This window comes from Furipterus horrens, unplaced genomic scaffold, assembly GCF_987537825.1.
Source record: "Furipterus horrens unplaced genomic scaffold, mFurHor1.1.pri manual_scaffold_4, whole genome shotgun sequence".
NCBI classification, from domain to species: Eukaryota; Metazoa; Chordata; class Mammalia; order Chiroptera; family Furipteridae; genus Furipterus; species Furipterus horrens.
Window position 1 is genome coordinate 92,533,327 of NW_028327174.1, and position 8,867 is coordinate 92,542,193.

Sequence of the window (8,867 nt, forward strand, 5' to 3'; positions counted from 1 at the left end):
TTTATCAAGGACAAAAGGGGAGGGTTGGAGGAATGGAGCCTGAACCAGGAAAATGCCTCCCACTTGAAGGAATGAAAGCTAAATCCACCTCTCCAAATTCTTCCATCCTGGACATGAAAGGGCAGACCTGCTCTTTGTAGGACTCTGAGGTCAGAAAGCTGGAAAAAGCTTACAGCTAGGAACCATGAAAAGGAGTGGCCTGATGTGTTGTGGGGGTTTTGGTGGTGGTTGGTGGAAGTGGAGGGGAGGGGAGGACTCTGCTTTATTTGGCCAAGCATAGTGCATAAAGAAGTTTCTTCTCATAAGGATTTTCTTAGATGAAATACTTTGTAAGAAAAACAAATGGTAAAAAAAAAGGTGGTGGGCTTCTAAAATTCTCTCTCAGGGTGGTTGTGGCTGTGAGGCCATCATAGGCAAAGACCTCTGTGGGTGCATGTAGGGTTGTTTTGCTGTTGCTCTTTGTTTGGACTATCCCATCTAGGAGAGCTACGTCACACTGCAAGACTAGTGTACACACTGAGTGGCACCTCTTGTCTTTGGCTGGTGGGCAGGCTACTGTGGACAGAGGGCATGCAGGCCTGTCCAAGTTTCTGCCCACTCCCTGTGCCAGCATCAGGCTATTCCCTCTATGCCACCGCTGCAGGGGCTGGAGGGCTTTAGGAAATGGAATAGTGTCCCCCAGCCCCTCTGGGGAGTCAGATGAATGTCAGAGCTGAGCTGGAAGGATCCTATAAAAGGTCATTTTGTCCAAACTTATCATTTAAAGAAAGAGGAAGCTATGGCTCAAGACAGAAGTGACGGGTGCTTCCAAACTAGTTAGTGGCAAAACTCTTCATCCAGTGCTCTTGATAATACACAGTGATGTCCCAAAAGGACTGGCAGGACTGCTCCATGGGTGTGCAGAGCCAAACTCACAGCTAGTTGCAGGGGTTGAGGGACTCAAGGAGATCTCTCTGCCTTCCAGAATATCTCGCTTATGCCAGATATTCCACAATTAGGGAGGGATTCCTTTGGGTACTCCCAGGTTATACCCTTGTTAAAATGAAAATTATCCCAGGACAGGAGAAGAACAACACATTTAGCTATATTAGCCTTTTACACTTCAGCATGAGAGAGTTTATTTGAGTCACGTCTGAGAGCAGATTTGATAAAAGAGGAGGTTGCCATGGTGACACTGGTTGACTTAGGGCCAAGACAAGAGGCTCAGAAGGAGTCGAAGGGCTCAGAAAGGCGACTGTCCAGAACCTAAATGACCTTTACCTCTGCTATATTTTGCAGGAAGTTGGAACTGCCTTGCCTGGACCTGGCGAGCAAAGGGGAGGGCCCTGGGGTACTCTCTCACTGGCTTTTCTTGGAAAAGTAATTATCTGGGCCATAGAAGGGATACTTTCCCAATGAGCTTCATATATAAAAGTCAAAAGGCAGGAATTTAAGGAGCATCCTAATGCTTGGTAATTTCTCCTGATTCTTTCTAGGCTCTTAAAATCTTTGGATTGCAAAATTTCACCCAAGTCTATGGGGTTTGCTATGGGGCAGGAAGACGTGGGCAGGAAGGACTAGCAGGCAGCAGAGATCGGTGTTGCATGGGCCTGAAGAGGATGGGGGATGAGAGGCTAAGTCAACATCTAAGAGGCATTTGATAAACACTGCTTGAATGTATAAACGGCTAGTATGTAGGGCCCGGGCAAGTTCATAGATGCGTGGGTGGGGGGAGAGAAGGGTATGGGGTGAGGACTGAAGATCTCAGCTGGAGGGAGGCCCCACTGAGCATGTAGGCTGTGCTTAGGCCCCACAGCAGTTTCTGCAGCTGAGCATGTGTGAAAAGCTGGACCAGAGGCTCAGCTCTTAAAGCTGGTTGGGAAGTGAAGGGGACATGGATGCTCCTCCCAGCTAACAGATTCTACCCTAATTCCATCCGTAAGCATGATGAGCCCTCCTCTTCCTCTGTGTTTGTCTCTGACCAGCCGAGTCCTCAGCCTGCGAAGCTGCATTAGTAAGCATGAAAAAGCACTTTTAGTGTTTTAGCTCAGACACACACTCACACACACACACAGGCACTAGATTTGAATTTTTATTGTGTGATCTTGAGCAGTGACAGCTTTGGTTTTCTTATCTGTAAGATGGAGATCCCATTAGCACAAACCTAGTAGGATTGCAGTGACAATTAAGAGGGAATGCTAATAAATCACCAAGTAAGCCAAGTGACTGGCACACAGTGAGGACTCTGAATAGAGTTGTTGCTGTTATTGTGGGACCCTTCTGGCAAGAACTGGGCCAGAAAGTGCTTTTGAAGGTAGAGCACACTTCCTGACCTTTCTGTGTCTTCCAGAGGACTCAGCACGGGACTCCTCGTTTCCTCTTCGGCTGCCCCTCGAACACTTGAAGACAGTCATACCTCCTTCCCTGGCCTTCCTGTCCACTGTCTCCCCACCCCAGTCTCCTTTCCTTTCAGGGGAACACACCTAAGCCTACCTCTTCCTGCTGCACATGGCTTTGTGGATTGTTGTGCCTGTCTCCTCACTGCTCTCCTAGAACAGGAGCCAGGAGGGAGCCCTTTGGTCTGGGGGGTATGGCGAATCACCTCTTAACCCCCTGCCTCAACCATGCAAGTTCTGACCCAGCCTGGCTCTGGATGGCACCTAGGCACCGAGTGGCTTTCTCAGCCCTGGGCCATGGAAGGGACAGGCCAGCTAAAGCCCCCGGCTCTTTCTACTTGAAGGACTCTGTCCCCTGACTTCAGACCACCTGCGGTTATGCAGGTGCCTTACGTTTTAATACCCCAAATCCTGAACTGTTCACAGGGGCCTATTGTTTTTTAATTTGTCAATCTGGTTGCGTTCTTTTTAAAATTTAATTCATTTTTTTCAAGTAGGTAATATATTGATGTAATACAAAATTTAAAAGATGCAAAAGTTGACAACGAAAAGTGTCTCCCACCCATTTCCAACTCACTCTCTCCTACTGCCACCCCACCAGCAACCACTGGTAGCAATTTGTCACGTTGCCTTTCAGGGAGTTCTGTGTACATTTAAGTGTGTGTGTGTGTGTGCGCGCATGCATGCATGTGTGTCTTTTTACACAGATGGTAGTATATTATATGCTGTTTTGCACCTTGCTTTTTCCCCCTAATAATTTGTCTTGGTGATCCTTCCATCTTCTGTATAAGAAGAACCACCTCATTATTTTTAATAACTGCAAAGTAGTTCATAGTACGGCTGTGGATCTAGGTTCTTTCTTCTTGCCTGCTGAGAGTTTGGAAGGCAACCTCCAGGTAGCCCTCCTCTCGGTGATCATTTGGGGTGACCTTTTCTGAAGGTCCAGGGATGGGAGTGGGTAGACATTATTAAGGGGTTCCCCTTGAACTTGGCCCTGCAGCTGCTGATTTGCTGCTTTAGTCCCCTACAGATATTGGTAAATTACATTAGAAATAAGATTTATGGAGGGTTCTTCCCAGCCTGAAAACTTTTCAACACTTTTCTAGCTTGGCTCACTTTTGTTCCCTGGGGTTGGGGGACCTGCCAGATTGTTATAATCTGGTTCAAAAGGAACTGAAACCCTATCTCCTTCAAGGAGTCTTCCTGAGCTGATCTGAGAAATAAATTGAGGTTCTCATAGCCTCTCTCCCTATTTACCACCCAGGCTGAGCATACTCCAGTCCTTTCTAAGAATGAAATTAATTCTTTATTCCTGTGACTTAAAAGTGCTTGTTTTCTTCTCTATGTAAGTTCATGTTCACGGCATCTGCATCTTTTCTTTCGCTTAACAAGTATTTGTTGCTTTTCTACTGTGTACCAGACACTGGGTACAGCAGTGACCCAAACCCCACAAATCCCTTCATGAAGCTTACAGAAAAAAAATATGAACAAGAAGACTCTTGTGACTGGCATCTCCCATGTGTCAGCAGTGACCGTGAGTTTCTCCAGGCTGGTGGACTGCCATTCAAGGACTCTCTTTCTGCAACTGGATATGGAGCCCAAGACAGCTGAGATCACCAGGATCCCCCTCCAGGAGCTCAAGGGAAGGGCTGACAAGAAGCTGTGCAGATCACGGAGTGAATTCCACGTGATTCCTGTCCAAGTGCCAGGCTGACTGAAATCTGACCCACTAGGGGTGGCATCTTCAGGATGTGAGGTCAGCCCAGCCAACTCTGGAACCTTAAGGGGCACACAGACTGTCTTGTGGGGAATGATGTACCAGGAGCTAGAACTATGGGCTTCCAATTCCGTCAGAGACCGTGGATTGAAGGAAATGGTCCTTCCACCTCTGACAGCCTAGGATGTAGATTCAAACCTCTTGCTTGGACCATTTTTATAGATGGAGCACAGAAGGAAACAGAGGCTGGAAACTGTTGATGCTTAGTCTTTAAACAAGGGTGCTGAACACTCAGGCCTCCACAGCTCCCAGAAAAAATAGCCAAAGTGCAAATCCACACGCCAGGCAGTGGACAAATGCCCACCCCGGGGATGCCCACACTGTGGTGGCTACAGCTAAAGGGACTGCCTGTGGTGGTGAATACACACAGATTCCTCAGAAGCCATGGGTCCCACGACTTGGTGACATCCCAGAGCAAGCCCTTCACTGTGTTGTCGCTCCCATGGTTGGAGGACAGGGATGGGAGGAAGCGTCAGGGAAGCCAGTCTATCTTCAATCTTCTCCCTAAACACCCTGGGAGTTCGTCTGGAGGGCTGGGAAAGGCCAGGAGGTGTGGTGAAAACCCCTATTTTTTCTGTTTTGTGAAGGTTGACAGGATGACTAAATGTTGAGGACCCTTTCCACTTAGGAATTCTCCATGCTGTTTTTCTGGGGATTCCTTTGAGACTCTGTGCTGTGGGGTCCAGCTCAGAGTACAGCCACTACTGCCGTCACCACTCACCAAGGGCTACCAAGTGCCGGGCACTGTACTAGGTGCTTTGCTGTGTATTTATCTCTCACAGCAACCTTGCCAAGGAGTTATCAGGATGCCCATTTCGTAGATGAGGAGGTCAGGCAACTTGCTGAAGGTCACATAGTAGGTAGCAGACCCCAGGTCTTCCTGAAACCAAAGCCCACGTTCTTTGTCCCACTATATATCACGTTAAGCTTTGCCATATTGATGACAGCAGTCCTGGGTTTCCATAGTCACCTTCTGTCACACAAGTCTGTGGAGAGGTCTAAGGATGGGTCCTGTGTCTACACTTGTGATCGTATATCAGGGAGGGCCACAGTCCCTCAGGTCCCTGTGCACGTGGGTGGGCAAGAGTGGAGTTGGTTCCACCAGCTGGAGAACCTGGAACCCTGGGGTTGGTGGGCCTTGTTGGACTGGAACCCAGCGTTGCAGAATGTCTGAGCTGGAAGAGTCCTGAGAGACAAGCAAGCTCCCCTTCCGTGACTGGTGAGGAAACTGAGCCAGGAGGAGAACATGAGTTACTCAAAGCCTCACAGCTATTTAGAGGCATTGTGTGTGTGTGAGTGTGTGTGAGTGTGTGTCTGTGCATACGTGCACATGCACATGCATGTGTGCATGTGTGCATGTGCTGGAGACGGCAGTGGGCGCAGCCTCACTCCAAGGCCCTGTGAATGAGCACCTCTCTGATTAGGGAACCTTTGTCTATATCCAGAGGGGGGCCCACAAAGAAGGCTATTTTGAAGTTTTGTTTGTTTTAACGCAAATAGTTTATTCGGGATAAGGTGACCCTACGGAGTGTCAGTAGAGGAGTTAGGAATGAGACACAAAAAAGGGGGGAGCCGGCACAGGTTCATCAGTGGCCAGGCCGTGCTTTGGCCAACATCTGTCACCGCAGTGCGCTGGGCACTGCAGGGAAATGCGCGTGTGTGCCTCCGAGCTGCGTGGCCCAAGGGAGGAGGAAGCTGGTGTATTTACCCGTCAGCCTCTGTTGTTGCTTGCTGATCCCGCAGGGCCTCCTGCCTAGCACACTCCAGCAATCAGAGGAAACAAAGGGCTCTTTTTAAAGGTGTCTGTAGCCCTGAGTCACCACCAGTTTTCTAAAGTCTTGAAACCTGTTGGGTGGAGAGGCCTTGGGCCTCAGTACCAAGGACAGTTGGGAAGGAGATGGATGATCGGGAGGAGGTGGATGAAACTGGGTGTTGCCCTCAAGTGGCGCTCATGGGTGGAAAGGGCTATTTCCACTTGCCCTGTGAGAAGAATGGGCATATACTTTAGCAAGAGGAGTTGAAGTTAGAGTTTTAAAAGAACTTCCTGGTACTAGTTAAAAAAAGATCAGATATCTAGATCTCATCCAGCTATGTAGCTTCATTGGTGGCCACATGAGAAATGACAGAGTGACAGAGCGAAAGAGTAATAAGGAGGGGTGCCTTAGGGAGTTTGAGGTTCCTGGTTCCAGGGCAGGCCAAGAGTTCTCCTTTACTGGGGGTGGGGGGTGGGGCAGGAGAATACTGGGAGGACAGGTGGAGGTTTAGTGAAGAGAGGGTTCTTCACCCTGCCCCTGGTTATTCTAGCACTAGGAGGCTCCAAAGTTATGAGGTCTCCTCTCTGGTACAATCTGAGGCATCTTACTTGGAGGCAAAGCCTTGGAAGAAATAAGAAAGTCCTGAGGTGCTACCTCTCTGATTAGGGCCACCCTACCTCCCTGGGCCGCTGCTCATCTGTGGGAAAGGGTGATTGGGAGTCTAAACTAGATGACCTCAGGGCCCCTTTCAGTCTTGACCTGCTCTCACTGTCCACTGCAGGGGCCGTCCTCTGGCCCTTGGCTTCTCTTCAATTCTGTCATCAGCAAGTGTGTATGGAGCACTCATGCTTTGCCCAACACTAAGTGTGGGGAGGAAATCAAACTGAATATAGGCTCTGGCTTCTAGGAGAGGACAGATGTTGAGGAAAAAGAGTTAATGTTCATTGAACACTTACTCTGCCAGGCACTGTGCTAAACCCCTTGCATATACTGACTCCTTTACCCTCTCCACCATAACCCAATAAAGTAGATACTAGTACCTCCATTATAAAGATAAGAAAACCAGGACTCAGAGAAAAAGCAACTTGATCAAAGCCACAAGTGGAAGAGCTTGGACTGGAGCCCATACCGTGAGCAATGATGCTTCTCCTCCTCTGTGAAATAGACAGTGACTCTTTAAGTGCAGCCCCTAGTACTCCAGCAGATAGAGCAGTGAAACCTGGAGTCACCTAAGAAGGCTTCCAGGAGGAGGTGGGGTAGCAATGGGCCTTGAGGGAAGGGCAGAACTTGGAAGTTGACTGGGGAAGGGGGCAAACTCAGTGCACTGATGCCCCAGGGAAGGCTGGGGTGTGGTGGTCCAGCTAGCAGGTATCTTCTTATAGTGGGCAGGTCAGCAGCAGCTACAGTTCAGCCTGCTGGTGACTTCATGGGAGAAGAGGAGGGGTCAGGGAAGATCAGATGCTTCCCAGACCCAGCAGGGCAAGAACCCTCTTCTTCACAGACCCAGCCCAGAAAAGCTGGTGCCCACCTGCTCCGGGGGAGCTTTATACCCAAGCCAGGCCTATAAACATCATTTCATCCTCCAGACTCTTTGGGCAAAAAATGGAGCCAGTTCAGTGTGGACTACTTCTTCCCAGCTACTTAAGCCAATGGCCACAGAGTTAGCCCACTGATAATTATGATAGTTAACACTTACATGCAGCAATTACCATGAACCAGGCACTGTTTTAAGAACTTTAACTAACTGAAGTCTTCCAACATCTCTGTGAGGTAGATACTATTACTATGCCCATTTTACAGATGGGGAAACAGGTACAGTGAGGTTAAGTGATCTGCTCAGAGTCCCACAGCTAAAAAGAGGCAGAGCCCATATTTTAACCAAGGCAACCTACTCTTAACCAATCTGCTCTACTGCTTCTAAGCAGAGGTCCATGAGCTCTGGTTGTAGCTGCTTCTTCCCTCTGTGCGGGATACAACGCCCCCCCCCCCCAAGTTTAGATCCTCCTCCTTGCCGAGGCCTATTCCCTCCCAAGATAGTTTCTCCCTAGAGGGGACTGCAAGAGACCCTCCACCAGCCCCTACCACTAGAAAAGCCCATGGCAGCCAGAGTGCCCAGTTTCTCCCCCGTCCCCCACCCACATGCACCCTGTCCCCATCTCCCCCCCAACCGAGCACCGTTGCCTTTTGTTCACAGTGATGGCTCCTGCGCCCAGGCCAGTGGGGGCATGGAGGACTCCGTGGTGGCAGCGGTGGTGGTGGCAGCTGGCAGATCCAGGACCTATGTCCCAAAGGCTCAAGCCCAGGAGCTGCAGGAGGAGGAGGAGCGGCCAGGGGCGGGGGGTGCCTCCCCGAGGGCTGGCCCCCACCACGCGGCCTCCCCTGGCCAGCAGCAGCCTGCCCTGGCGACAGCGCTCTGCTCCCATGCCCCTGCTGCCTCTGATTACGAACTCTCCCCTGTCTTAAAGAATAAACAGGTACCCAGGGCCTCCAAGGGGGTGGGAAGGGTGGTGAAGGGGCCTTACCTTTGGGAGCTGCCCAGGGTACCAGGGATCGCCCCAGCTGGCCCACCTGTGCTGCAGCTACAGCTCTTTTGCCACCAGTTCTCTCAAACTGAGCTGAGTAATCTGTCCTTCCCCACCGCCCAGGCCCCAGTGCAACCAGCCTCCATGCAGAAGGATCACACCCTCGCAATGCCAGTCCCTTAAGCATTTTGTCCAGGACTGTGCTTCGCTCAACATGTGCAGGAAGCCTAAAATGCCCCACAAAGCACTAGGCAAGTGGCCCATTGTTCTCTAGGGAAGTCCCACCTACATGCACTACTTAGAAGAGATAGCCCAGTGTACATGCTCACTCAAGGGGCGAGTCCCATGCCTGGGCACATAAAGGCTCAGATGAGGTTCGAAGTCAGTGGTCTCCTGATAGGTGGAGGATTTCCAAGATTAGCCCAGAATGGGGAAAACC